Source organism: Dermacentor variabilis, chromosome 7 (assembly GCF_050947875.1).
Source record: "Dermacentor variabilis isolate Ectoservices chromosome 7, ASM5094787v1, whole genome shotgun sequence".
In the NCBI taxonomy this organism is placed as follows: domain Eukaryota; kingdom Metazoa; phylum Arthropoda; class Arachnida; order Ixodida; family Ixodidae; genus Dermacentor; species Dermacentor variabilis.
The window spans coordinates 148,084,434-148,110,717 of record NC_134574.1 but is presented as its reverse complement, the minus strand read 5'-3'; the positions used below and the strand labels follow the sequence as shown (position 1 = coordinate 148,110,717).

The following is a 26,284-nucleotide window of genomic DNA, read 5'->3' as shown; positions in this document are numbered from 1 at the left end:
ACCGCATTAAGTCTACACAGCAGCTAAGGACATTACGAAACGATCCCTGGGCTATTATGTCGTTTAGCGGGGGTAATCAAGAGGGCTTGACGGAAGAAAAAGGGAAAAAAAAACTAAGCCGGGAATACGTGTACACGCAGCTCGCGGTCAGAGCCGGTCCGAGACGGAAAACGAAAATCGCACATCAAACAACACGGCGCTACTTCGGCGGTCATCGGGAACGAAGTCGTCAGGAGCTCATCAACAGAAAACTCATCAAAGGAAACGCAAGGAACTCTCGACGAGAAACGTAAATGGGCTCGTCTTATCAGAAACTGAGCAGACTCAAGTATCTTATTTTATTTAGTTATATCTTTTATGCGGGTGTTTCGATGTCAGTCCAAAGAAAAGCCGGCGGGAGGTACGTGCACATGCACATCCTAGTGGCGTTTACATGCATTTGTCTTGTGTAATGTACAATAACCAATAATGCATGCGCACTGAGGCACTCGTCGGCACTGAGCCTCAGACAGACAGACAGACAGACAGACAGACAGACAGACAGACAGACAGACAGACAGACAGACAGACAGACAGACAGACAGACAGACAGACAGACAGACAGACAGACAGACAGACAGACAGACAGACAGACAGACAGACAGACAGACAGACGGACAGACGGACGGACGGACAGACAGACAGACGGACAGATAGACAGACAGACAGACGGACAAGGGACTTTAATTGGTCCTAAGGCACTACGTAGTCGTATAGTCGCGGGCCGCACCCACGCCGGAAGCCGCAGCCTCAACTTACAAAAGAGAAAACGAAATCCAAGTTCCACAGGGCAACTTGATGGTGCTGTATGTATCGTCGGTGTTGAAGTCGCAGTGACCAGTTCCGAGCAAACAAGAAGCAGCGCAGCGTTTATTCGCGCTGGTTTTATACCAGTCACAGGAAAGGGTACCCAAGTTCTCAGCATCCGCGCCGCAGATGCTGCACGCAGGCACGCATGGCATCGCTTACCTATACGATACACTCTATATGCTTCACATAGCGCGAACTCCCTAAGTTCCTGGTCAGTATGTCTATTTTCGTTTCGTTTTCGCACGTCTGAGCTTTGCGGAATGTGTGTTCGATATACTGCGAAATTCGATATATAGGGAACAGAGTGCACAGTTAACTGCGGTGTACTAAAAGAAAAGCTTGTATATTTCTATGTATACCCACCCTGCTATGATCTGATTTCAGATCGCAGTATTTATAAATAAATAAAATAAAATAAAAAAAGAGAAACAGCATATTCGCCGGGAAGGAAACTACTGTTATGCTATGTTAAAAAAATTATTTATCGATAATCCGGTTACGTCCGCACAACTCCGACGCACACACTAGGTAGGACGCTGCGTCTTCGGCGTATGGGAGAATTCGGTATATGTCCGATTTCGGCCGCACAACTCCGGCGTACAGGATTAAAACACTACGTTCGCGACGAGGCGGAATTCGATACGTACAATTTCGACATCGTGGCAACAGGCGTGGCGAAAAAGAAAAACTACGGCGGAATTCGATAATCCGGCTTCGTCCACACAACTGCGGTTCACTAGATTACGTACACGGCGCGTTCGCTATAGCGCGAAATTCTGTACATCCGATCTCGACTGAATCGCGCATATGCACGAGGGCGTGCCGCGTCGTCGAGAAGCCGGCAAACAGGGGCGTCTCAACGTCGCCCCAGCTCCGCACGGCTGAAGCGAAGACAAAGTGGAAAAAAAAAGAAAAGGAAAGAAACGTTCTCGGAACTAAGCCTCGGGCAAGGCCGCGCTGCCTAGGCATGCGACGATTAGCACGAGGTCGCGCTCGCGTGCCCGCTCTGCACGCCATGCACAGATGCCGCCGCCGCCACCACCACGCGAGTAATTGCGGGTTTCTGCGTGCTGCAGCAATGAAAGCCGGCTGGAACGGATTATAAGTGTCGGGCGCGGGAGAGAGAGAGAAAAAACGCTGCGGCCAGGAAGGACCACGGTTCCGTGACGGCGACGCAGGAAGCCGCGGGAGAGGTGTGAAGTGTACACGCTCGTTCGCACCTACTACTAAGACGCGCCTTTTATAGGTAAAGCACCGACGCGTCCGGTAAAGACGAAAGACTCGACCGCGAAGACGGTGAAGAACAGCCGGAAAACACGAATGTTGTATATTGAAGAGCGGAAGTAAGAAGGGGAAGCAACGAAGTGGACAGTGTACAAAGGCTCACTTCTAACCGAAGTTTATTTCAAACGTTTACGGAAATGGGGGGGGGGAGGGGGCATGCGCAGTCAAGAGGCAGACAGAAGGGGCATTCAAAGCCGAAGCACCAAAGTTTCAAGCCCCGAAGGGTGCAAACTTTCTCTCAGTAGTTTTCACGTGACGTCACGGACGGAGCTCTCGTCTAGCTAACAAACAAAAGTGGAGGCTACGATGACGTCAATGCACCGCATAATCAGGCACACACTGGCCCTTTCTTTTTCTTTTTTTGACACGGTGACTGTTTTTCACAGGAGCATCACTGTTATCGCTTTGAAGCTCGGTCCAAGACGCGACTGTCGTGCTGTCACGTTCCTTGTTTACGCCTCTTTTCGCCGCGCTAGTACTTCAAGATGGCGACCACGATGACGTTAATGCAAAGCTATCGCGCGCGCGCGACACCAAGCGACAGCAGTTATCTGTCCTGCTTGCGTTTCCTGTCTTGGAAACTCTGCACTCACTACATGCACTCTCCCGTCAAGGTGGGTATATGCCCGTAGAGTTTCCTGCGATTATTACTGGACGGAACTCTGGCACTGCGATCGCTCTATAGGGGGCCTCGATAATAGCGCCGCCGATGCCAAAACTGGCATCGAGGCACCCTACCCTATCAGCCACCATGGGCATGATGGTTAGTACATGGAGTTGTCTGAACTTTGTCCTTGTGGCGTTAAACGTTCTTGTGGATTCGTTTATTGCGCTTTATCTTGGCCTAAATTGTCCTACACAATCTATGCGTGTGTGTTCTTCTTTTAATGCAGAAGGCAATAAGAGTGAATACGCATAATCGCTGCTAATTGCAGTGGTTTCGCTTGTCCATGCCTCCGTGGCGTAATGCTTTCGATATCGGGCTTCTGTGCTAGTTTTCGTGAGTTCGAAGTTTGCCATCGGGCAATTTCAGTAATGTTAATTTAATTATTCGTGACGCAGCCCTTTCTTTAAAATGATCAGTCTGCAAAGTCGCGAGCTGTTTGAAGCGAGAAGGACGAAGTATTAGGCAAACTCCGTTCCCACAATGGCTGAACCGCCTTTGCTTGCAGCTCCCGCAGACACTAGCGCCACAGTTTCGCTCTAGTAATTATTATATGAAGCTCTGCGGCTATTTCATGACGATAACGCGCAAGCAATTTATTACCTTGTCACCTATTATGTGTCCATCTAGTGGGTGTCTATTTCGTCTGCTGCAGAAGTGCGTGCTGTTTGGCTGGGGGCGCCTGCCTTCTTCTCACACGTAACGCGCAGCCCAGCCAATCAGAAGCAGCAGACGAAATGATCATGTCCACAAGGTGTCCACACTTACATAATACCCCCCCCCCCTCCCTTCCTGGAAGTACCCGGCGCGCAGAAGTGCAGTTCTTGTACTCCCATTGTGTGTACTGGCGTTCCGAGACGCAGCGCAGCCAATAAGAAGCAGCAGACGAAATGGACATGTGCACTTGGCGGACAATTACATAATAACCCTCCCCACCCCCATTTCCCGTTCTGGAAGCATACCCGGCGAGCAGAAGGGCATTTCTTGTACTCCCATTGTGTGTACGCGTGACGAGAGAAGACGTGGCAACGACGGTCTGTCTCCAACAAGCGAACGCAGTTCCGCGGGTTTCCAGGAAACAGTTTGGAAAACGAAAGGAGGAGGACTAGGCGAATCGAAGTCGCACAAGCGAGAGTTGCGACGGTTGCGACCTTGAACGACCGCGAGACGACCGCACCCTCCCGGAACTACGCGTTATAAATGTAGCCCCGTCCGATGACGAAATGCCACTACGTAACGCGGTAGGCACGGAACGCGGCTCGCGCCTCGTCTGTTTCGCAATGTCGTCTGCTTCCCATTCAACTCGTTTCGCCTGCCACACAATTGCTTATGTCGGTTGGCCTCCTAGTCTTCTCCGACCCAGTTGCATCTATGAAATATTGAACTACATGTTTGCCGCTAAATATATGCATACTTAAAGGTATACGGTGAAATACTAACGACGACGCAGGCAGTTGTTTCTACCTTTCTGTTTGTGTATCTTTAGCGACAAATGTTTATTTCACAATGCCAACTGATATCGCATCGTCGACGTTCGGAGATTGTTTATATTATTGTTATATTATTGTGTATTGAACAGTATACTGCATGCTAGAGTTAATAATCAACAGCCCTGACGAGAAGAAGAAAGCGAATCGTAAAATCGTAGAAAAATTTGCCATGTAACGGTCACCTGGGCCCCGTGAAGCCGTTTTCACGGCTTTTAGCCCAGCGGACCTTCCAGTAAGTTGTCTGTCTGGTAAATAAATAATTTCCGTGCTTTTACATGCCAAAACCACGATCTGTTTATCAGGCATGCCGTAATGGGGTGTGAGGATTGTGATGCTCTGGGGTTTTTCAACTTGCGCCAAAATATAAGTATACGAGCGTTTTTTTGTATTCCGCCCCCGTCAGAATGCGGCCACCCCTACCGGGATCGAACCGGCAACCTCGAGGTCAGCAGCGCGACACCATGGCAAGCTATTGGCCTCGAGCTCCACTACTGGAAAAGCTGGCGCCACCGTCGGCGTGACGTTCTAGGAGGGATCACGTGGACGTAGCGGCCGCGTCGGCTGCTTCGAGAGCGCCGAAGCGAGCTGAAAACGAGAGTTTAAATTCCCTCGTACGCTGCGGTCCTCATTTAGTGGCGAGATTTTCCCGCTTCGAGTGTCTCCTTTACAACGCTTCAAAGCACTACAATAGGTAGTGGCTGCCTTTGAAGGCGCGCAACATGGTAGGCTACTGCTCGGTGCAGCAGGGCCGGGCGCACGTAACAGAGGCCGGTGTCAGCCTTATTCACACGTAGCCGCAGGACAAGAAGCTGCGTGAAGCTTGGCTCGCGAAACATAAAACCGGCAAACAGTCATCGGCTAAAACTCGGGTATGCAGCAAGCACAGACGCGAGGAAGATTTCTGCTACGGCGCCCGGTCTGCGATGTTCTGAAAACGCGCACTGAGACGCTCGCCCGAGTCTGCTGCACGACTAATGTTATGATTGTTTGGTCTGTCAACTTGTCGATGATATAGATACTGGCAAGTTCAGTGGAGTGGAAAGGCAGCGGTAAGAAGCACATTTAAAAAAGCATGGCATATGGTCATGTTTGTGTCATGAAATAATGCACTGGATTACAAAAAAGGAGCAGCGGGAAATTGCACGCTGAGAACACCGATAAACATACAGTGCGACGCAACTCGAAAAATAATATTGAAAGGTCAAATAATATAGAAGAAAGAAAAAGATTGAATCGTCGCGACGGCACATCATAGTCCCCGTAGGCGTCGAAGTCTCTACAATGAAGTTATTTTTGAACAGCTCTGATAGCTCCCACGCAACAATGGTTGCTTGTATACTGTCAAATGCTCGTTTTCTGCGGCCTAAAGCTCATGGCACTGAGCGAGAACGCGCACGCGGCGAAAGGGAAACAGTGCGCGGACAAGCATGCAGACGCGCAGTCGGTCGCTGCGAATCTGCGCGATCGCTGCATTGAGGCTTCTTTCTATTACGCTTCATTTAGTTACACAAACAGTATAAGAACATATTTCACATAGCTTGCTCTCAGCGTTTACCTACCTTTCACGCAAGAAGCCGGTTCGGGAGACTCCATCGCGGCGACCGCGCGCAGTGGCGTTCACTGTACGTATTCGGTAAAGCGATAGCGTCTTAAACGATTGTGTGCTTTCAGTTTGCCCAAGATTATTATTTAGACAGTAAACAACTTCTTTCGTTTCGAAAGTACTTACAGAAATGTCCGGGAGAGCTCGCGCGTGGTGTTTTTAGTGAGCGCTGACAGCAAAACCTATGAGGAGCGCGCCGCGTGATCCCTCATACTACGCCAGCGAGGCGCTTAGATGGCGACTCCGTAACTCCTCGCCGCCAATAGGGGACTGCGGCGTGTGAAACACATCCATAGGAACACATGGCAGATAAGAGGTCGCGCAAAGAGACCTCAGCGGCTGATTGGGACATCAAAACTGGCACGGAATTAATTCCCAAGACCTTTTCGTAACCGCCTCTCGATTTAAATGTCAACTCTCATCGCAGACGAGCATAGAAACCCTAAATATCACCGTCAGTACTTAGCGCGACGTATGCATACGTTGTAATCAGAGATGGCGGACAAGTTTTAACCATGTTTCATCAACGTTTATGAAAATTTCAGCCATTACCGAGAACGTGCATGACAGTAGAGAGAGAAAGAGGGAGTAATTGTCGAGAGGAAGGGGCACTGTTTTCTGCAGCCCTTTAGGCAACACGGCTAAGAGACAGAGAAAGAGACGTCATCTATGAACGATTCGTAGGCTGAGTCGTCCCTTACGGAGTACATCTGGCCTTTCGGTAGAGGTGGTGCTGTGGACCCGTTGACGCGTCTTACGACAAGCTCACAAGCTGACGTGTCTTACGACACACACACACACACACATTGCTTAGGTTGACATTCTGTTTTTTCCAAGTCGTTCCTTTTTCATTTTTTTTTCTCTCATCTCTCCCCCTCTCTCACTTGTCGCGCCATGTTTGTTTATTGTTTTTATAAGGGGAAGGAGGGAGGGGAGGGGTGGGTCTGAGAACGTTTCTGGAACACTTTACGCGCGCCGGTCCCGATTCATCCGAGCACCTTCCCTCTGCCCAGATTCGGCACCAAGTGTCGAATTCGCGCTGGCGAACACGTTTACTGCGAGCACTGCACCCGCAGGTGGCGCTATAGGAGGGCAGCAAAAAAAGTAGCGGCAGTTTCAAAAGAAAGAAACGAGGGCGGGCGCATCGTCCATTAACGTCGGTGGCCGTCATCGATTCAGCGGGGCCCGAGTCACGACCAAAGGATCCTCCTCTCTTTCTCCCTCAGCGAGGTAGTTAATGGTTTTCCTGGCCTTCCTAAAAGAGAGAGAGGGGGGTTGCAGCGGGATCGGGTGATCGCTCTGACGGCTTGGGGCGGGGGTGTCGAGTGGGGCCGGAGTCGATACATCTTCACCTCACTCACCGCACCGGCTGCGCATGCGCACGAAGACCACAGCAGCTCTCCCGAAGCACCGCGCATAAGAAAGCGATGGAGCTGGCGCCTCGGTTCTGTGAAGCGACTGCCTAAAGAAACAGGCGGGCAACACTGCAGCAAGACGGAGCACAGAGGAAGTGTTATTTCGTTGGTTTCACTACAGTGAACGTGCTGTTGCACGTTGATATCACATCCGTGACGAGGAAGACGGAAAAATTGGGTGCAAGAAAAGACCTGAGGGGGGGGGGGGGTGGAGGCAGGCCATCGGTGTTGGTCGTCTTCACCGGCCGAACTGGTAAAGCCGCGGGCATAGTAGGTAACTTTACTAACCTGTCCTTTAACGCGTGTTTCAGTTTACGGAAACATGATTTTTGAGTTTACGGGAAAACGAGACGCCTGTGGCAGCAGCAGGGTTGTTAGCGCCATCTTGTGACACTTCCCTCAACCACAACGCGTCAGAAAAGTTCTTCGTTCCGTCAGTGTTCGCGTGTAAGCAGAGAAAAATAAATCCGGGTGGTTTTTGTCGACTACTAAGACAAGCGCTCCTTGCCCGCTGGTGCAGAGTACCATCGAAGATGATTGTGTCAATTCAAGCCAAGTGCCCGAACAAACAAGCGAGCGAGCCACAGCTAGCCTCCCCCCCCCCCACCTCTACCCCCACCCTTTTCTCGTTATTAGACCCATCCGTTCTGGACCTCCGCGCTTCTGGAAGGTGGACGTTCTCTACGGTCCTGGCTAGGCGAATATCTTGGCATTCCTTTACAATGCGCTCAGTCGTCTCCGGGCTTTTGCTGCAGCAGACACATGCCTCATCCTGTCGCGAATGTTTGCGCTCCGGTATATTTTTTTATCCTAAAGCAGCCAACTGTAGTACTACACTCTAGCTCGGGCCTCACGACGGCGGACAGTACCCCCGACAGAGTCGTCGAGTCAGAGAGGCGTTTCTCTCGGCGTCGTCGTATGGAGGTGCAGCATATATAACGGTGGGGCTTCACTTCCGCGTCGCTTGCTCCAAACATCACCTCCCCCCCACCCGCCCTCACAGTCAGCCGTCTACGCTTCCACCCCCTCCCCCACCCCCTCCGTCCTTTTTTTGTCGGAGGAAAAGAAAGGCGGACGTGTCAAACACAAAACGGAAGAGAGAGTCCACACGAGGGGGAAGGGTCGTGAATGAGCGACTAGCGAGAGAGGTAGAAAGGCGGAAAGAAAATGGCAATGAGAAAGAGTGAGAGACACGCCGGACGCATTGTTGTCCGCCGTCGTCCTGGTCGCGAGACAATGCGAGAGTTTGACCACCATTCCCCCCGGCGCACTGCCGGGAAGACTACCCTACGGCAGAAAGCGATAAAAAAGAGAAAGAAAAGAAGCGCCGTTGTTTCTTTTCCTTCGCAGCATTTGAGAGAGGTGAGGGTAGGCGGCTATGCGGCCGTCTCTACCCTGCAAGGCGCAAGACTTCGCCCCAGAAGCAGGTTACGCGGTTCCCCATAGCTGCGTCTCTTTTTCTCTCCCTACGCTCACACCATCACCATGCGTATCTTCTCTCTCCGTCTTTCTCTCTTGCATGTGCATTCTGGTGAACAGTTCTCCGGGAACACGAAAAAAAGAAAACAGAAAGACAGCGGATGCTGGAAGCGAGGGCAGTGATGATCTCCGACAAAAAAATAAAGGGGCGACGAGACCAGACGGACGGACAAAAACGTTCCGCGTTTTTAGAAGACCAGAACGGAAGGCACGTGAAACTAATAAGTGAGAGACAAAGCGAGAGAGAGGAACAACCGCGAAACCTGGCGGCCTGTCGTCCCTCGTCTGTCCAACCCTGTGGCGTGTAAAAGAAGGAAGCAGACGGCCCGAGAGCGTCTAGCGCTCATCACAATGAGCCCTATCTGTGCGACCACCGAAAGCTACTGCGGCAGCCAAACGGAGCCAAACGACCACTGCCACGTCGTTTTATTCGTCTCCCCAATCGCCACTCACGACGGGGACACCGGATAACCTGTTCGGTGCTATTCCTTCGAAAAAAATAAACGCTAAACAGACACACACACACACACACGCATGCAGGAACTTGAAGGCAATGTCCCCACCCTCTTTCGTTAAAGGGACTGTCTACGGCTTGGAACACGTCTTCGGACTGTGGTGTGAATGAGATTGTTTGTCATATTGACGGAAAAGATTGTGCTTGTATCCCGTAAACTACAGGAATTATATATTTAACTCGACTCTGAAGGTGGTGCAAGAACGACATATGGTGTCGCTCGACGGTGAAAAAGTTCAACGAATCCGTGTACCGTCACGCAACCAAAGAAAGCCGCGCAGGGAGAATTATTTTACTTGTGTATAATATTGTACTGCCTGAAATTGTATTTTATGCTCTTCTGCTAACTTTTTTCTTTGCGTGAGAGTATATATATATATATATTTTTTTTTTTCAGCCAACGCGCGTTGGAAAGTGACTACCGCTGAGTGAGTGAGTGAGTGAGTGAGTGAGTGAGTGAGTGAGTGAGTGAGTGAGTGAGTGAGTGAGTGAGTGAGTGAGTGAGTGAGTGAGTGAGTGAGTGAGTGAGTGAGTGAGTGAGTGAGTGAGTAAACTTATTGAATTATTAGTTATTGAGCTGGCCTTTTGCGAGGTTTATCGACGGTAGGGGCCCATATTTCAGGGCTCCGCTGGCATCCGTAAGCCTGTTGGCTCTTCTGGCAAGGAGGATCCGGTCCTCCAGGTCTGAGCTGGCCAGCAGAGTCTCCCACTGATCTCTATTTGGGTTTGTAGTGCGAGGTTCTGTGTTGTGTGATGCACACTCACATGTTATGTGATACAAGGCTGTTGTTGACCCGCACCACGGGCATATGTCGCCAAAGGCCGTGGGGTGTATCTTTTTGTGCAGTTTGTGTAAGCTGACGAAAGCACCTGTCTGTTGCCTAAGCGGATCGGCGGTGGCCTCTTTAGCCTTTAGTTTTCCGTGGGACGGTGGATAGATCATACCATTCCCTCTATAGTAGACTACTATCGTAGAGCTAGTTATTCGGAGTCTATGGGCGTTAGGTCCTCTGCCGGGGATGTGTTGAGAGCCCGGTAGTTATCGTATCTTGGGGCCGCTCTGTCCGCATGCAAGTTCCCTGCGATTCCTTCGTGTCCCGGTATAACCAAGTCATCGTTAGGGTAAATTCAGTTTAGTCTTCTTCTTTTAGTTTGGTCAGGACTCGGTGTGCGTTCGTACCAATCCTTGCTCTTTGGAAGTTCCTGCATGCTGTTAGGGAATCTGTTAAGACTGCCAGCACTCCCCTTCATTTTATTCCCCCTTGGATAGCGAGTGCGATGGCGTCTTCTTCCGTTTCCGTGACGTAGCTGGGGGGATATTGACACGCTGGGAGTTATTGTTCCTCTGGGGTCGGTAACCACTGCTACCGCTTTCTTAACGCATGCGCGCGTAGAGCGGGGCGTCGATAAATCGGGCTGCATTCATAAATCTAAATTTTTCTTTCGATGAATTGGGGTCTTGCCTGCCTCCTGCCGGAGTGGAGGTTCGGGTCCATGTATTTTGGGGAGCGGGGTTACCCGGTACCAGCTTTTAGTGGCGCGGGGGCAACCCTTCTGTTTGTTTGTGGCCTTGCAGTTGAGCGTTGTAACCGAGTCTCTCAAGTACGTTCCCCCTTGCCTGTGTGTCTCTGGAAGAGTTTTTTTTTTTTTTTTCTGCGAGATGGTTTGAGCTTTGGCAAGTTCTTCAAAGGTGTTACGAAGTCCTAGGGCCAGAAATTTCTCTTTCGAAGTGCTCTGTGGTAGGCGCAGGGCACTTTCGTACCCCGCTTTAACGATTGCATCTTCTTTTTACTTCCCCGCGCTTTAGTTGGGTTCCAATAGGGCAGTCTGTATGCTACCCCACTGAATACTAGGCTCCTCACCAGGCGGAGTGTGTCTCCCTTCTTCGTTAGTGTTCCTGTATATGCTCCCGCAGGGAGATCATATACAAGAACACCATTCTTCGTGGCCGTTCCTCCGTAACTAGCAGCACGTCCCTCACATTCGGAAGATAGAGGAAGTGTACGAGTGTGTTTGTGGAGACACTAGACTATGATGCAAAGAAGGGGGCAAAGCGCGCAGACACGGACACAAGAGAATAATAATAATATTTGGGGTTTTACGTGCCAAAACCACTTTCTGATTATGAGGCACGCCGTAGTGGAGGACTCCGGAAATTTTGACCACCTGGGGTTCTTTAACGTGCGCCTAAATCTAAGCACACAGGTGTTTTCGCATTTCGCCCCCATCGAAATGCGGCCGCCGTGGCCGGGATTCGATCCCGCGACCTCGTGCTCAGCAGCCCAACACCATAGCCACTGAGCAACCACGGCGGGTGGACACAAGAGAAGTGGACAACACGGGCACGCGGCGTTCGTGTTGGACACAAGATAAGTGGACAACACGAACGCCGCGTGCCCGTGTTGTCCACTTCTCTTGTGTCCGTGTCTGCACGCCTTACCCGTCCTTTGCATTATGAGTCCTCACCAACTGGCTCAGCTTTCTGTGGGTTCCAAACTAGACTACATGTTCGTGTGTGTACGAGAGCCCAATTGGGGGTGGGGGGTGGGGGGGATTGACGAAGAAGATCGGTCACGGAGACAACGGTGCGACAAGAGCGACGCGCGGAGGGAGCAAAGCCAGTTTCGGAGAAAGCGCGCGCGTGCAATAGGGTCAACGACCTTACGCGCGCGCGCACGTGCGAAGGAACGCCGTCGCGACCGACATGCGCTGCACCGGTCCTAGCTTGCTGTACGTCTCGCCGAAGCTGGCCTGCCGAATTGGCCGTCAGTGGGACGCGACACCATCGGCTTGACACGTTGGAATTAAAAAAAAAAAAAACGCGTGCAGGAAAGCTTTCCTTCTGGCGAGAAACACCCCCACACACATTGTATATGAAATTAGTCGCAGCTTTTTTGGCGAACTTACTAACTAATCGCTATTTGTTTCTGTTTCGTTACGTTTGAATAAAGGCATTAAAAATAATTATAAGGTTTTACGCGCCAAAACCCCTTTCTGATTATGAGGCACGCCTTAGTGGAGGACTCCGGAAATTTCGACCACTGCACCTAAATCGAAGTACACGGGTGTTTTCGCATTCCACCCCCGTTGAAATGTGGCCGCCGCGGCCGGGATTCGATCCCGCGACCTCGTAGCAGCCCAACACCATAGCCACTGAGCAACCATGGCGGGTAATAAAGGCAATAGTGAGCGAGAATGTGTCGCGCCTCTTTCTTGCGTGCTGCTTTTGTACAGTGTTAGATTGCACGCAACAAGTGGACATCTTCAGCTAGAAGCGTATAATTATATTATGTCATGATAGTAATATAATTACAACTCCTAACTTTCGTTTTTTTTCCTCGCTCCATGGCATTACGGATATAATAGACAGGCTTGGCTAAATTTCGCGCTTCTGGTTTGAGATGGCTTTGCGACATTGTAAATTTTCAACAGAATATTGCACAACAAATGCGACTATTCAGTACGAGTACGCGTGCGCGCAGAAACTTATTGCTTTCGTGCATGTAGAATAGTACGATCGCTGGGAAGTTGAGAAGGATGAAATGAATTAATGCCACAGGATGGTCTGAAGCCGCAAGCGATAGGAATAAGCAAACCCATTTATGCTATACACATAATTCTTTTCACGGTAGTTGAACTATAGCAACTAAACTATCGCCTTTAGTAAGCTTTGTAGGAAACTCGTCTAAATCGTGGCCTCCGAGATTGGTACGACGCACAGCGTGCGTGGCCCGCTCTCAGAGGCAATGTATAAATCCATTAAGAGAGAAAAAGACCCCGAGGCGGATCAGCGCCGAAGAGCGGGCGGGCGAAGGAGTGGCCCCGTTTTCCGTGACACGACACATACAGGACAGACAACAAGCTTTTCCCGTGAGGAAACGGGCTTCGTCTCTCTCAAAGGCCCGCGACGCCATTCTGTAACGTCGCTGCGATAGCGCACGGCGGCGCGGCGACCAGGAGGAAAAAAAGGCGCAGGAAGAAGGAACAAGAACGGCGCGGAACATCAAAAGGAAAGCGCGCACGCGTCAAAACACCGTAAAGCGTCACCAGACAGCGCTCGACGCGCATGCGCCGTAGCTGTGAGCATCTCAAAACCCGCAAGAAGAAAGGGTTTCGAACAACTGCAGACGTACATGCGAGCGAACAGACGAAAATGCGGCGAAGCAGACGGACAGCAACATGACGGGAGAGAAAGAGAGGCCAGACTATACATATCAGGATAGGATCACACGGACAGAAACACATAGCAGACTATGTTATAGATCAGACGAGAAAGACGGATGATAACCCAGTGCAGGCCATGGAGAGCAGAGTAGACGAGACACAACGGACATACACATACAGACAAAAGCAGACGATGGAGACAAATTAGGATAGGCCAGACCATATATGTAGGAGGCTATGGCCAGACGATGGAGAGACCAGGCGGACAGACCTCACTATAGGCCAGACCAGACCGGACAAAACGAGACAGACAGATCAGAATAGTGCAGAGGGAGACCGACATAACAGGTCCCGCTCGTAACAGACGGAATAAGCAAGTATCCACGTACTCATGAGTGTAACAAATCCGCGAACAGGCCGCGAACAGGAACAAGGAAATTTCGTCTCTCCTGAGATGCCGATAGCGATGATAAATACCGCCCCGCCGGCAGCTATGTATTATACGAAGCCGTATTAAACGGTACAGATAGACGCAGTGGTCCGCTTCCAAATTCACTTTCCCGCCGAGAAGAGGAAACAACTGAGCGTACAAACTACAGGGAAAACAGCGTAAGTATGGCGACAGAGTGAGCGCTAAAGCCTTAATCAACGGGACTGGCTGATGCGGACGATCGCGTGCGTATGTAACGGTCGTCTGTGAAGTTACTCGGCCTTAATATGGGCTAAATGTGCCTCGGAGGCGGCTTACACCTTAGAAGTGTAAGCCTGAACAGACCCAGGGGCGCAACGCCGAAGGTAGTCGACTTAATGAGCCGACAAATTAATGAGGTGTACCGTTCCAACAACGACGCGGCAAGCATAGGGATCACGTGTGCCGTGACGCGTACAGGTCCAGCCATCAGCGCGCAAAGACGTTCGTCGCAACGTCAAAACGGCGAATCCCAATCCGACGCGCTATAGCAGCTATAACTTTTAATCAGTTGCGGTAGAGGCCACCGTGCAGACTTGTTCAGAGGCGTATCCTGTATCTGAAACGCTTTTTTTTTTTTTTTTAACCTTAATGCATGTATACAGAATCGGAGAAGTCGCATTGCCCGGCATCCGCTGTACCGAATTTCATGTCTTGTTATTATTTACTTAGGTTGGCACGTAACTCCAATTTTTTTACTACCTATGGTTCATTCTAACTACGGAAAAATAACATCATCATTCGCTGCTATAAAACTGTGGGGTGGTTTGCCCGTCAGCATTAAATCTTCATCCTTTCATACATTTAGTCATGCCTTTAAGTTGTTTTATACGCGTAACTAAGTTTACGTCATTCATTAGACTACATTTGCCATATGTATATATTGAGTTTCTTTTTTTATGCACCATAGGCTTGTATACATACAATTTGTTTTCATTGGTTTTATTTTTCTATGTTGCGTTTTCGCGATTGTGTTCGTTTCTTTTAGTTAGCTTGCTCTTGTTTAATGCATCTGTACGTTGTTATTATAATCAAGGGTCCCGTTGCAGTCTTTGACTTTGGGACCCTCGTCTGCGTATTGTATCTTACCAATTCATTGTACTTAAAGGATAATAAACTGAAGCTGAACTAGGAGCTTTATTTTCCTTTCTTTCTTTTTTTTTTTTACTTCGTTTATTCCCATCGTTTTCTTTACTTTGAAAATCACGAAATATCGACCAGAAAAAAAGAGTAAGTATCAATTTTCTTCTTTACAGCCTTAACTCTAGGCAGCTCCTACACTGTCGATCAGATCAAACAGCCACGCCGACAAAAGCGACTCGTTTGCATAATAGATAAACCGGTAGAGGAGCGCAATTGCATAGGTGCGGTCGCCGCACTGATTCCGTCCTCCCCGCCTTCCATTATTCACCGGGCGGGGGAGATGTAGAACTCCCGAAAGCGATTTCGGTCCACACGCTACACACCTCTCTCTCTCTCTCTCTCTCTCTCTCTCTCTCTCTCTCTCTCTCTCTCTCTCTCTCTCTCTCTCTCTCTCTCTCTCTTTCTTTTCTTTGGGTGAGCCTGCTTGGTCTAGGGTACGGACTCCAATCCCGTAACTTTGCGGGTGGTTTGGTGTATTTGGGCGTTACACTTCCGCTCGCTCCGTACAGCTGCGACAAGAACGTGCTAACCTCAGAAGAAGATCGAAGATAAAATTGTTTAAAAAAGAGCAAGCTTAGGAACCATCGAAGCTAATTACCCAAGTTTTCTAAGCGCGGTGAGCGCCCCTCTGTGGATCCCTTAAAATGCTTCGGACAAACCAGCAATAATTATCAAGAAGCCATACTTCAGACTTTAATGGCGTTTACATGACTGAAGCCCGCTGTGGTGGTGGGTATAATGCTTTTGGACAAGCAAAGGCAAGGATTTCTAAAGAGCCAGTGAAGGATGTTTCTTCTTCTTTTTTATATCTAGAAGCTTTCCCTTTAAGTACCACTAGGTTTCTGCGCGCAACGACATTAGTGCCCTCGAAGAAAAAGAAGCAGCAGGAGTGGCATATCTTTACAGGTTTGCGGACAGACGTGGCAGATTTTTATTTTTTATTATTGATATTATCTGATTCTTTTTTTGCTTTTTCAGTAGCCTAGCATACTACTACTGCGGCGCGAGGCACGGGGAGAAACGAGGTTCAATGATCATATAGCAGTATACGGCCGCCGCGGCCTGTAGTCGAACACAGGACCTTGTAGGTGTTGGTCCTGGTAAACAAGTACCCTCCTGCACAACCATCTTCCGTCCCGGCTTCCGTGGCCTTGCTATCGCCAGTCGTCTTATATATATATATATATATATATATATATATATATATATATATATATATATATATATATATATATATATATATATATTGATGCAACATTGACGCCTTCAGCTAACATGTGTGGGTTTACTGACCGGTTGCCTTCACCCAAAAAGATCACGTACTCGTGACGCCTGAGGCAGAAAGGACGTTCCACGTCCGCCGCCAAAGTCTGTGAGTGGTGGCGCTGGCTAACACTCCCGGGGTTCTACAAGGAAACATGAATACCCAAGAAAGCGGACGGGGAAACGGAGCCGCGGTGGCTCAATTGGTTAGAGCATCGCACGCGTAATGCGAAGACGTGGGATCGTTTCCCGCCTACGGCACGTTGTTTTTTCACCTACTTTCATCTTCATTAATTTATCGTTTCTTTAATTCAATTAGTAAGCACAAGTGATTTCCCCTATGTTCACCTTGGTATCATTGTTTGTTGGCTTCTTATGATATGACTATATATATATATATATATATATATATATATATATATATACGCGCGCTCGTTTACTTTAGCGCGCGGTATTGCTGCGATCACGTGATGAAAGATAAGCAGTGAACAGGATAGCCGGAACAGCTGGTTTGGGGACAGATTTGGGAATAAGCTGTTTGTTGTTTGGGTGTCGCACAACTTTGTTAGCCCCTTTATTGCTGCCTCTTGCGGAGTATACACTTGACACAAAACAGCGAACAAAGATTAATGTTTAGATTTTGTATCTAAAAAAAAAAAAACCTGCTACTGGTGTACTGGGAACAGGTACTGGCGAGTCGGGGGGGGGGGGGGGGGGCAATCTGCCTGAAAACGGTAGATAAGGGAAGATAAGAGAAGAGTATATCTCCAGCCGTTTATACGACAGAGCTGCTGTAAGAACTTTGTTCTATTCTGTTACACAAGACGAGCGCCAGAAAAATAACCTTGACGTTGCAAAAAAAAAAAAAAGAAAATCGGGACAGTCAGTCGATTTTCTTTACAGTTTCGGTATATAGACAATTTTTCCCATACTTATACAGACTTGCCCTTTGACTGCATAGAGTCTTCATACGGGTATTTGTGCGAATACTATTTGGACGATATAAAACTTTTTTTTTTCTAGTTCTTTTTCCCCTTGTTTTCGATGGCATACGCCATTCAATTCAGACAGCCTGCTTTACTGAACAGCGCTGTTACAGGCTTAATTCTGGCGTTTTATGCGCCAGAACCACGATCGAATTATGAGGCACGCTGTATATAGCGGCTGTGCCTCGAGGTGTCCTTCAGTGGGTCGATCAGCAAAAGATGGCACGGGCCTATATACGAGCTTTTCTTGTAAAAAAAAAAAAAGAAAGAAGACGAAAAAAGGTTCCTCATAAATCTAGAAACAGCTGGCGTACCTGACGCACGGTCGCTTCTTCGGCATCGCACAGGTCTTCCCATCATCCGAGGGGGGGGGGGGGGGGGGTTAATCGAATCGCCACACCTGCCGCTTCATTTATGGCGAGTTAGTCACCCGCATGCACACCGGTGTACTCAGCGGGACATCCGGGCACGTAATATACAACTATAGTGCATTACATAGGTGGGGATGTAGTACATGTATTTCTAGTGACGTCATGTCACCCGCGTGTTAGCTCTCGGCAAGTCATTCACAGCTTCCATTGACGTTTTCGGGCTGTCGGATATTTTTTCTTTTTTTATATTGATGTGAAAGTTCTCGTGCTTCAATCTTGGTGTCAACACCTTTTTTATATTTGTAGCTTTTTTTTTTCAAATCATCAACCCCCCTACCCCCTGTACTACTTTTCGTAACACCACAAATACCAAGGTACTATATTTGATATTTTAAGTTAGCTATTCTTTTAAGTTGTATACCTTTAAATTCTGATTCGATCGCAGGAATCTTGACGCCGAAGTTTCAGTTCCTGGTGGTGCAGCAAACCGATTACTAATTAATTACTACACTAATTAACTTGATAACTTAAATAACGTTTAATATATGGGGCGAACGAATGTACCTTCCCTGGCCAGGAACCAAGTTGGTCCTGTGTTAAACTGTGTTTGGACTTTCAATCATTCGCTAGCCTTTGTGTGCTTCTTGTAGTCGCCTGACCCACTTCAACCCTCAAGCTAAAGCACGCCAGACGGCCCGAGCATAAAAAGAGCGCAAAATGCCTAAGGTTTAATTGCTGGTATTCCAAGGGACTCCAACCAACCAGTATTCCAACCAGGCTAATGATGATGATGATGATGATTCCAAGGGAAGGGAAGCGTAGCAGGGGGCGGCAGAAAGTTAGGTGGGCGGATGAAATTAAGACGTTTGCAGGGACAACATGGCCACAATTAGTACATGACCGGGGTAGTTGGAGAAGTATGGGAGAGGCCTTTGCCCTGCAGTGGGCGTAACTAGGCTGATGATGATGATGATGATGATGATTACACACTTGAAAGGAAGGTCGTCGTAGTTACTTCTTCCTTATCACACTATTTACTATCTTGGTATAGCTGCAGCTGATAACGGTAGATTTAGCAACATTAGCGACTGAACAAGGTAGTCACCGCTAGTAATGGCTCTCAGCTACCAATTCCAAACACAGTTGGCACCGCCGGATTCAATGTTTCATATATCGGACCAGCTCTGGAATATGTCAGAGCGGGGAGCAGTTGTATACGTTGCTAACTGATATAACGAACGCTTGTTTTGTACGTTTACTTGCAGCACGATGTCCCAACATATCTTCTACTCGTTGCTTCTATCATTTTCGTCCTTTTGCGCACAATTATCAGGTCAGACAAAAGAATAAAGTATAGCCGGCGCCACCGAAAGGTATCGGCAGCTTCTTAAACCACAACTAATCATAAAATAAAAGCACAACAGCAAAATTTACGGTTACCACAACACAACTATACAATTGAACACGCGGAACTCGATCACAACAAGGAGAAAGAAAACAACTACTCTTACAGAAGCCACTCAAAAATGTTTCTTTTTTCTATTTCTATTTCTTGAAAACGACAAAACGTGACGTCCTATAAGGAGGAACATGCAACATACACGAGTCCTCGGCCGCCAGAAAGCAATTTCCTCGGAGCAATACCATTTCGCAATCGTAAAGGCACGCCTACCGAGACACACCCTCGTACAGCAGAACGGCCACTCTGGAGAAAAACAACGCGAACAGAACACAATTAAATATACAAATAAAAAACTTAGTTTCGGTCAATGAGCGGCCACCTGTTGGCCTAACACACTCTCTTCCAAGAACTCGAAAAATATCCGCAAGGCCAGAGAGCAAGCGGCGGGAAACAACAAAGCGTCGAGCTCTGTAGGGGAGAGACCAAGTGGACAGGCATGTGCTGGTGGTGCCAAGAAGAGGGGTACGACCACGCCTCGAAATCATCGCTTCGCCTTCGACCGTGGAAGGCCCACGCAGAGAAGGGCAGGCCGCGGCACCAAATGCGGAAACCGACCGCCAAGTGGTTTTTTTCTTGAGCTTGTTTTGTGACCTCTTCGCGTCTTTCATGTCACACGTAAACCTCTCCCAATGTTCAACAAGAACTGATTACAAGCATACTCACGTTTTATACATAGCCGAATCGATATACTGGGTGTTATTATATATATATATATATTTCCTGTGGCGGACGACACAATTCTAGTCTATCAGCTGGTCTACTTGAAGAGGCGGACATCACTTGCACAAAAAATTGAAATGCACAATGTACTAACAACCAAAAATTCACTAACTAGGTTCTTAACTAATTACCTTACGGCACATAATGTAAATTATAAATTCTATCCGGGGAGTTCGCAAGGCGGATCCACTTGGAACAAATTCTCAGGATGACACCAGTTCCGACATATTAATTCGCGAACTTTGCGGAGAAATGCATTGGCGTTCCAGTTAGTTTTGTGCTTCAATGCATAAAACGACGTTTCGGTAAGAAAGTAAGTGGAACGACAGTGCATCTTTTACAGCAAGTTTGACCGCGCATATCTCGTAGATGGTGTCATCCACACAATTCCTTTTAAGTGGATATGCCTTGCAGTTTCACTTGCTAGAATTTGTAATTGCAATATGTTCCATAAGGTAATTAGTCAAAAACGTAATTAGTAAATTTTTGGTTATTAGTAGATGATGCATTTTAATGTTTTGTGCAAGTAATGTCCCCCTTTTCGAGTAGACTAGCTTATGGACTAGAATAGTGCTACCTGCTACAGGAAATTTTTCAAACATTTTTTGAAAGTGTTCGCTGACACACCCTATATAACAAATGCAGACAAAGCAAACTATTCCCTATATCGAAACACGCAAGTGTCGACGCCGCCCTCAATATTTCTCAAGCGTGAAGGACTTTGGCAATTAGGGCCTACCAAGCGTATAGCTTTATTCTACAAAGAATGGACTCCTCCTTAGTGCTTGTCTTCACTGGAAATAAGAAATTCGTGTATCACGAACACGTTACAAAAAGTTCGCTTAAGTGCGTTATAAGCGAGTTTGGGCAGACCGTATTGTCAGATATATCGAACTAAGCCTGAGCGCATAACCCTCCGAACCCTTACGGCCGTGTGTCTGTCCATACATACGCGCATGCGCACTATCAATACAGGCATGCCATTAATGTCCAGGGTTTCGGAAATTCGAGTTTAAAACAGTACCACGCGTATTTGAAAAGAAACGCGGCTACTGGGTGTATATAAAAAAGAGGGAGAGAAGATTGGGTATATAAATGAGAGGGAGAAAGAAACGGAGAGGATCGGAGAAAACAGACGCAGAGCAGACACACACACACTTACGGCCTATACGTCACTCTTTCCCACAACTAATCGAACCTGTCTCTCTTTTTTATTTCGTCACTCACACACGTAGATGCGCGTGCAAACACACGCCACTCTTCGGAACTCCGTCTTCCCACACGTACGGACGCAAAACAAACGGGAAACAATGCGCGTCGTGAACACTCAGGGGCGAGCGACGGAGGAAATGTGGAGATTGCGAGAGAACCTCGCCGTGCCCTTGACGAGAAAGGCCCACACGCACGACGATTATTATACCAGCGCCCCGCGCAGGACGTCCCGGGCTATAAGAGCCCGCCCACAGTCACAACTCTGTGCATTCCACCGCTGCACGTGTGTGCTCGGACGGCAGCGCGGGACGAAGACAAATTACACGCGCCGAGGAAAGACCGACTCTATACCGCACCACCCGGTTCGGTTTCCGGCACAGTCACGCCGCCGAGCAGGGTGGTTGCGCACGCGCGCGCGCACAGTCAGGCTGCAGCTATTCGGTCGATGAGGCAAGCGGATTAAATTCAAGCGCCGCATTTGCTCAACGAAAAGAACGTACTCATAAACAGCGCCACGAACAACGGGTATGACGGGACACACAACGTGGGACACAGAGCAGTCACAGAGGCAGACAAGCCAAGACAGACAGGTACAGACGCACATGCATGCGGACAGACGCACAGACAGACAAAGGACATCGAACACAGATCAGTCACACAGACAGACAGACAGACAGACAGACAGACAGACAGACAGACAGACAGACATACGGACGGACAGACGGACAGGCGTACATACAGACAGACAGACAGACAGACAGACAGACAGACGGACGGACAGACGGACAGGCGTACATACAGACAGACAGACAGACAGACAGACAGACAGACGGACAGGCGTACATACAGACAGACAGACAGACAGACAGACAGACAGACAGACAGACAGACAGACGGACAGGCGTACATACAGACAGACAGACAGACAGACAGACAGACAGACAGACAGACAGACAGACAGACGGACAGGCGTACATACAGACAGACAGACAGACAGACCCAAGCAAGCAAGCGGACGGGGCAGTCCGCCAAAGAGCAGAAACCAGTTTCCCGCCGGTCGGTCGGTCGGCCGGACCTCGCGTGGCCCACGCCGTTGAACTAGAACTGTCGGCCGCCAAGCAGCGGCAGCGGCAGCACCCCACGGGCATCGCCGCCAGCAGCGGCGGCGGCGATGATAAGACGAGCCGCAGAACCGGAATTCCGACGACGACGAAGCCACGCACTTTATTCACTACGCCAGCAGATGCCTTCTCTCCGCCGCGGAGAAAGAAGCCGCCACCACTCACTCTACGAGCGTGCCGGTCACATTTGCGCTGCCCCGGCATCGCATCCCCCCCTAAGGCGCATCGAGAGAGAGAGAAGCCCTGCTCGATGAACACACACACGAGGAACGCCGCCAGAGCGGTTCGGGCGGCAGCATTCGGTCAGTCAGGCGTGCCCCGACTCCTCAGCGGTATCGTCGACACGTCATGCGCAGGGGAAGAGAACGAGAGAGGAAGAAGATCTGCGCCATGGGAGCTCTCTACTAGCGTTACCAAATTCGGGGTGTTCGCGCAAGCGCGAAACATTTACGGTGGCCGTCGAATTTTCTTCCCACCCACTAAATAATAATAATAATAATAATAATAATAATAATAATAATAATAATAATAATAATAATAATAATAGCTCTAACACTGCGATAGTTCAAGGGACAGGAGGATAAGTATAGCATGAGCTGTTTTAGTACACTACGCCTCTGCGATAACCATTAAAAGGCCACGACCGTGAGGAGGCTGGCTATAGGCGAGAAAACTCGCAATAACGGAAGACAGGTGGCGACGCCGCCTTCAAGTTTCCGCACTAGACGCGCCGTGACGTCACGGATTCTGACGGCGTTTTTTTGGGCCCTAGTTAAGGATTTTTTTTATCGGTAAAAGATAGACTGCATTGTACGCTAAAGTATCCAAAGATTGAACTATGCAAGTTTCGGGAACATTTACCGAGCTCCAATGGCCAGTTCTACGAAAGTTCTACTCGTTCTACTCAATGGCCACAAATACGAAGGGAAAAGAAACATTGAAATCCGTGACGTCACACTGGCGTACCAGAGCAGGGGTTTCGGCGGGAAATTCGATAAATTAAATTTTGTCACTATTATTTACAATGTTGTTTGGGCGAGTTCGTTGGTTACTTTTAATTTAATCCGCATAATTAACGTTTACTTTATCTTCTAATAGTCACCATCTTCCCGCCAAATAACTGAGATTAGACTTGTGAAATAATACTTCATTAATTAAAACTGATCTGGCGTTTCTACTTAGCGTTCCTATTTAATTATGACTGGCCCATGAATTTGTCTAATCTTCGTGCTTGTGGCTTAACTTCAGACGTCCTTGTAGTGTCATTGGTTAGGTTTTACCTAGTCCTAAATTTCCAAGCAATCGATTTGTTATTTGTTCCCCTTTGAGTGTACTCTCCCTCCTTACACAATGCCTCTAGGGGCCTGTAAGGTATCTTTAAATAAATAATAAACGCAAGCGGCAGTAAGTTTCAGCGAACATGCATATAATCATTGCCAACTGCTGCAGTTAGGACGCAATATTTTCTTGAATATGATCAATTTGCAAAGTCACAGAACCATGCGAAGCCATAAGACGAACTTTAGGCTAATATTTGTACACTATACATGAATTTGCCTAAACCGCGTCCTCGTGTTTTCAAAACAACTTTGTGACTTAGCAAAAAAATATATATATCGCGACCTCTTTCATTAACACTTCTTCCCCGCTTGGATGTGCAGCGTCCATGATTGACGCCAACACAGTAGTTACGCCGGAACAACGCGCCCGCGTCTATGGAGAAGTTGAAGACAGCTGAAGACATGACCGGTCCGTTCAATGAGCAACATGACCCGAACGGCTGGGGGCCGTCGCAATCAGTTAGGTCAAGCGAAGACTGGTTGTATCCGTGAAGCTGGAGGTCATGACGTCAGCCGGCCAGTTATCTGCCAACGAGACCCCCGTAAACAACATCCACAGCCAGAAACGTCGAACCGCACGCGAAGACAAGCCACAAGGGGGGTCAGAGACCGTTCAACACAGCTAGGTCCCGGAGGGATAGTAGTGTTTCCGGTGGATCACTTTCGGCGATACGATTACATTTAGAGCGCGCTCATTGGACAAGGTAGAGGACGGGCCGCGCCCATCGCTCCATTGACACGCCGCACTTGTAAACGTAGTTATACGTCGCTGCAGGCGTGAAAAGTACGCTCGACAGTGATCGACCGATACGAACCTTTACAAGCATTGTCAAGGAGAGGAAACATGGCCGCGCTCCGAGTCATGCAGAAAGGCGCCCTGTAATTACCGATTTGTTTATATTCATCGATATATCATTTCTTTTCTGTTCATCATAAGTTTTATAGAAGAAAGTTCCCACAGTCGTTTAACTAGCCCAAACCGAGCTATATGTATAAACTTGGAACAAATTCTCCAGCTGTGTCTTCTACACCGCGAAGCAGCATCCAGCCATTGTCTCTGCGAGCTCTACTGCTCTATGCCAATCGAGAGTACGGCACCGCTGCGTGTATTTGTGTTTCCTTTCTCCTCCCTCTCTTATATTTTCTCCCTCTCACGCTGCCATAACGTCTAAAAGCAAAGAAAAACCAAACGCGCGACGCGCTTCCGTACCGCAAGCGGCGTTCTTCAACGAAGCACGCGCATTCCGCGCACCGCCGAGCAGACGGTGCCCCATGCGTAGCAGAAGACAAACGAAAATCTGAAAAAAAAAAAAAAGGAAAGACAAAGGAAGAAGACAGGCGACCGCGCGTGAAGTTAGGCCTAACGCCGTCTCGCGAGCGAACGCCCTTTCGCAACGCACGATCGGCCCGCTGGAGCCGCTGCTGGCGGGAGAGACGTCGTAAAACTTCGGCGCCCTCAAAGTCGCCGGGACGGCGGCGCGCCGGACACATAAGTCACCTGCGTTTCACAACAGCTTTCATTTCATTTGCTTTCTTTTTCTTCCTTCCTTTCTTTCTTTCTTTCTTTCTTTCTTTCTTTCTTTCTTTCTTTCACGCGCCCGGTGAAGCAGACGACTCGAAGCGGCCCAGATGGCCGTTCGGTTCGAACATCCGAAGAGCAGCGGAGAGAACGGGTCAAAGGTTGCGAGCGAAAGTCGCCGAGAGTGAGGATATGCGGTTGGAGGCTCCAGAGAGACCCCCTGCCTTCCTCAAGTGTGTTACTCGCTCATTAACGGGAGCTGCGATTGAACAGCACTAACAATGAGAAAGACGGCACAGTTACTGCAGCGCGCCGATGCAAGCAGAAGCAGACGATCGGTCAAGGCGAACAGTTCCTCCGCGGCTTGCGCCGCCAGCATTGTATAATATACAATGCCTGCGGCAAGCGGTGAGAGCAAGTTTCAAACAAAAAAACAAGCCCGACGACGAGATATAAGCGCTATGAAAGCGCTGCGCGCGACTTCTCGTGACCTCGACTTCATCATTCACGCTCATTCGATTTTTCATTCCATTTTCAATCGCCTACTCCATCACTTACGTTGCATTCGAGTGCTCGTTTCGAGTGCTTTCCGTGAAGCTTCTTAAGGCGTTTAACAAAGTAAGCATCATCGTGAGATTAAGCACAAAGCAAGAATAACGTTACTAAAGTCATTTGTCGGTGTAGTACATGGAGCTCCGTGGTGCTGTTTTATACGACGATCAGCGCGCTCTTGACTGCGCATGGAGAGAGCCAAGGAAATTGCAGTCCAGCTGCAAATCTTCATGTAGCCTGCTTTTTATTTTTTTTTTCAGGGGGTTGGCGGAAGGCGGACATATACCTTCAGCCAGCTGTAAATCGTAATGCCATACGTGCGCTCCGCTCGGAATGCTTTTGTTGCAAACCCTGACATTGAAATGGAACGTTCGCAGTTGTTCGCGCTATCATTGAGCAAGAGTTTGACCTAAACAATATAGCGTCGACACTGGCACTTAATCGCGAACCATAAATTGCCTGTGTACACACAAAAGGAGGCTCGCATAAAGGACGAACGCTAAACTGACGGAGAGCTCGTTTATAGAAAAGCCCCACAGTGCTACTATAACGCTCAAAGATGGGCTATAGTTGGTCACAGACATTATGAAACACGGCTATATAAAGTGCAGTTCGCGAGTTTAGAACTTCTATTTAGCGCTGTAACCAAGTTACACAATACGGA

General features: G+C 48.6%; 1 protein-coding gene and 1 non-coding gene across 4 annotated transcripts in view; one reads left to right on the top strand and one right to left on the bottom strand.

Moving 5' to 3' along the window:
• Window positions 1–26,284, bottom strand: part of kst (spectrin beta chain, non-erythrocytic 5 kst) — a 223,525-nt gene that overhangs the window by 117,934 nt on the left and 79,307 nt on the right. The gene's annotated exons all lie outside the window — the stretch shown is intronic.
• On the top strand, window positions 16,526–16,598 carry TRNAT-CGU (transfer RNA threonine (anticodon CGU)). Its single transcript has one exon. It is a non-coding gene; the product is annotated as a tRNA-Thr (tRNA).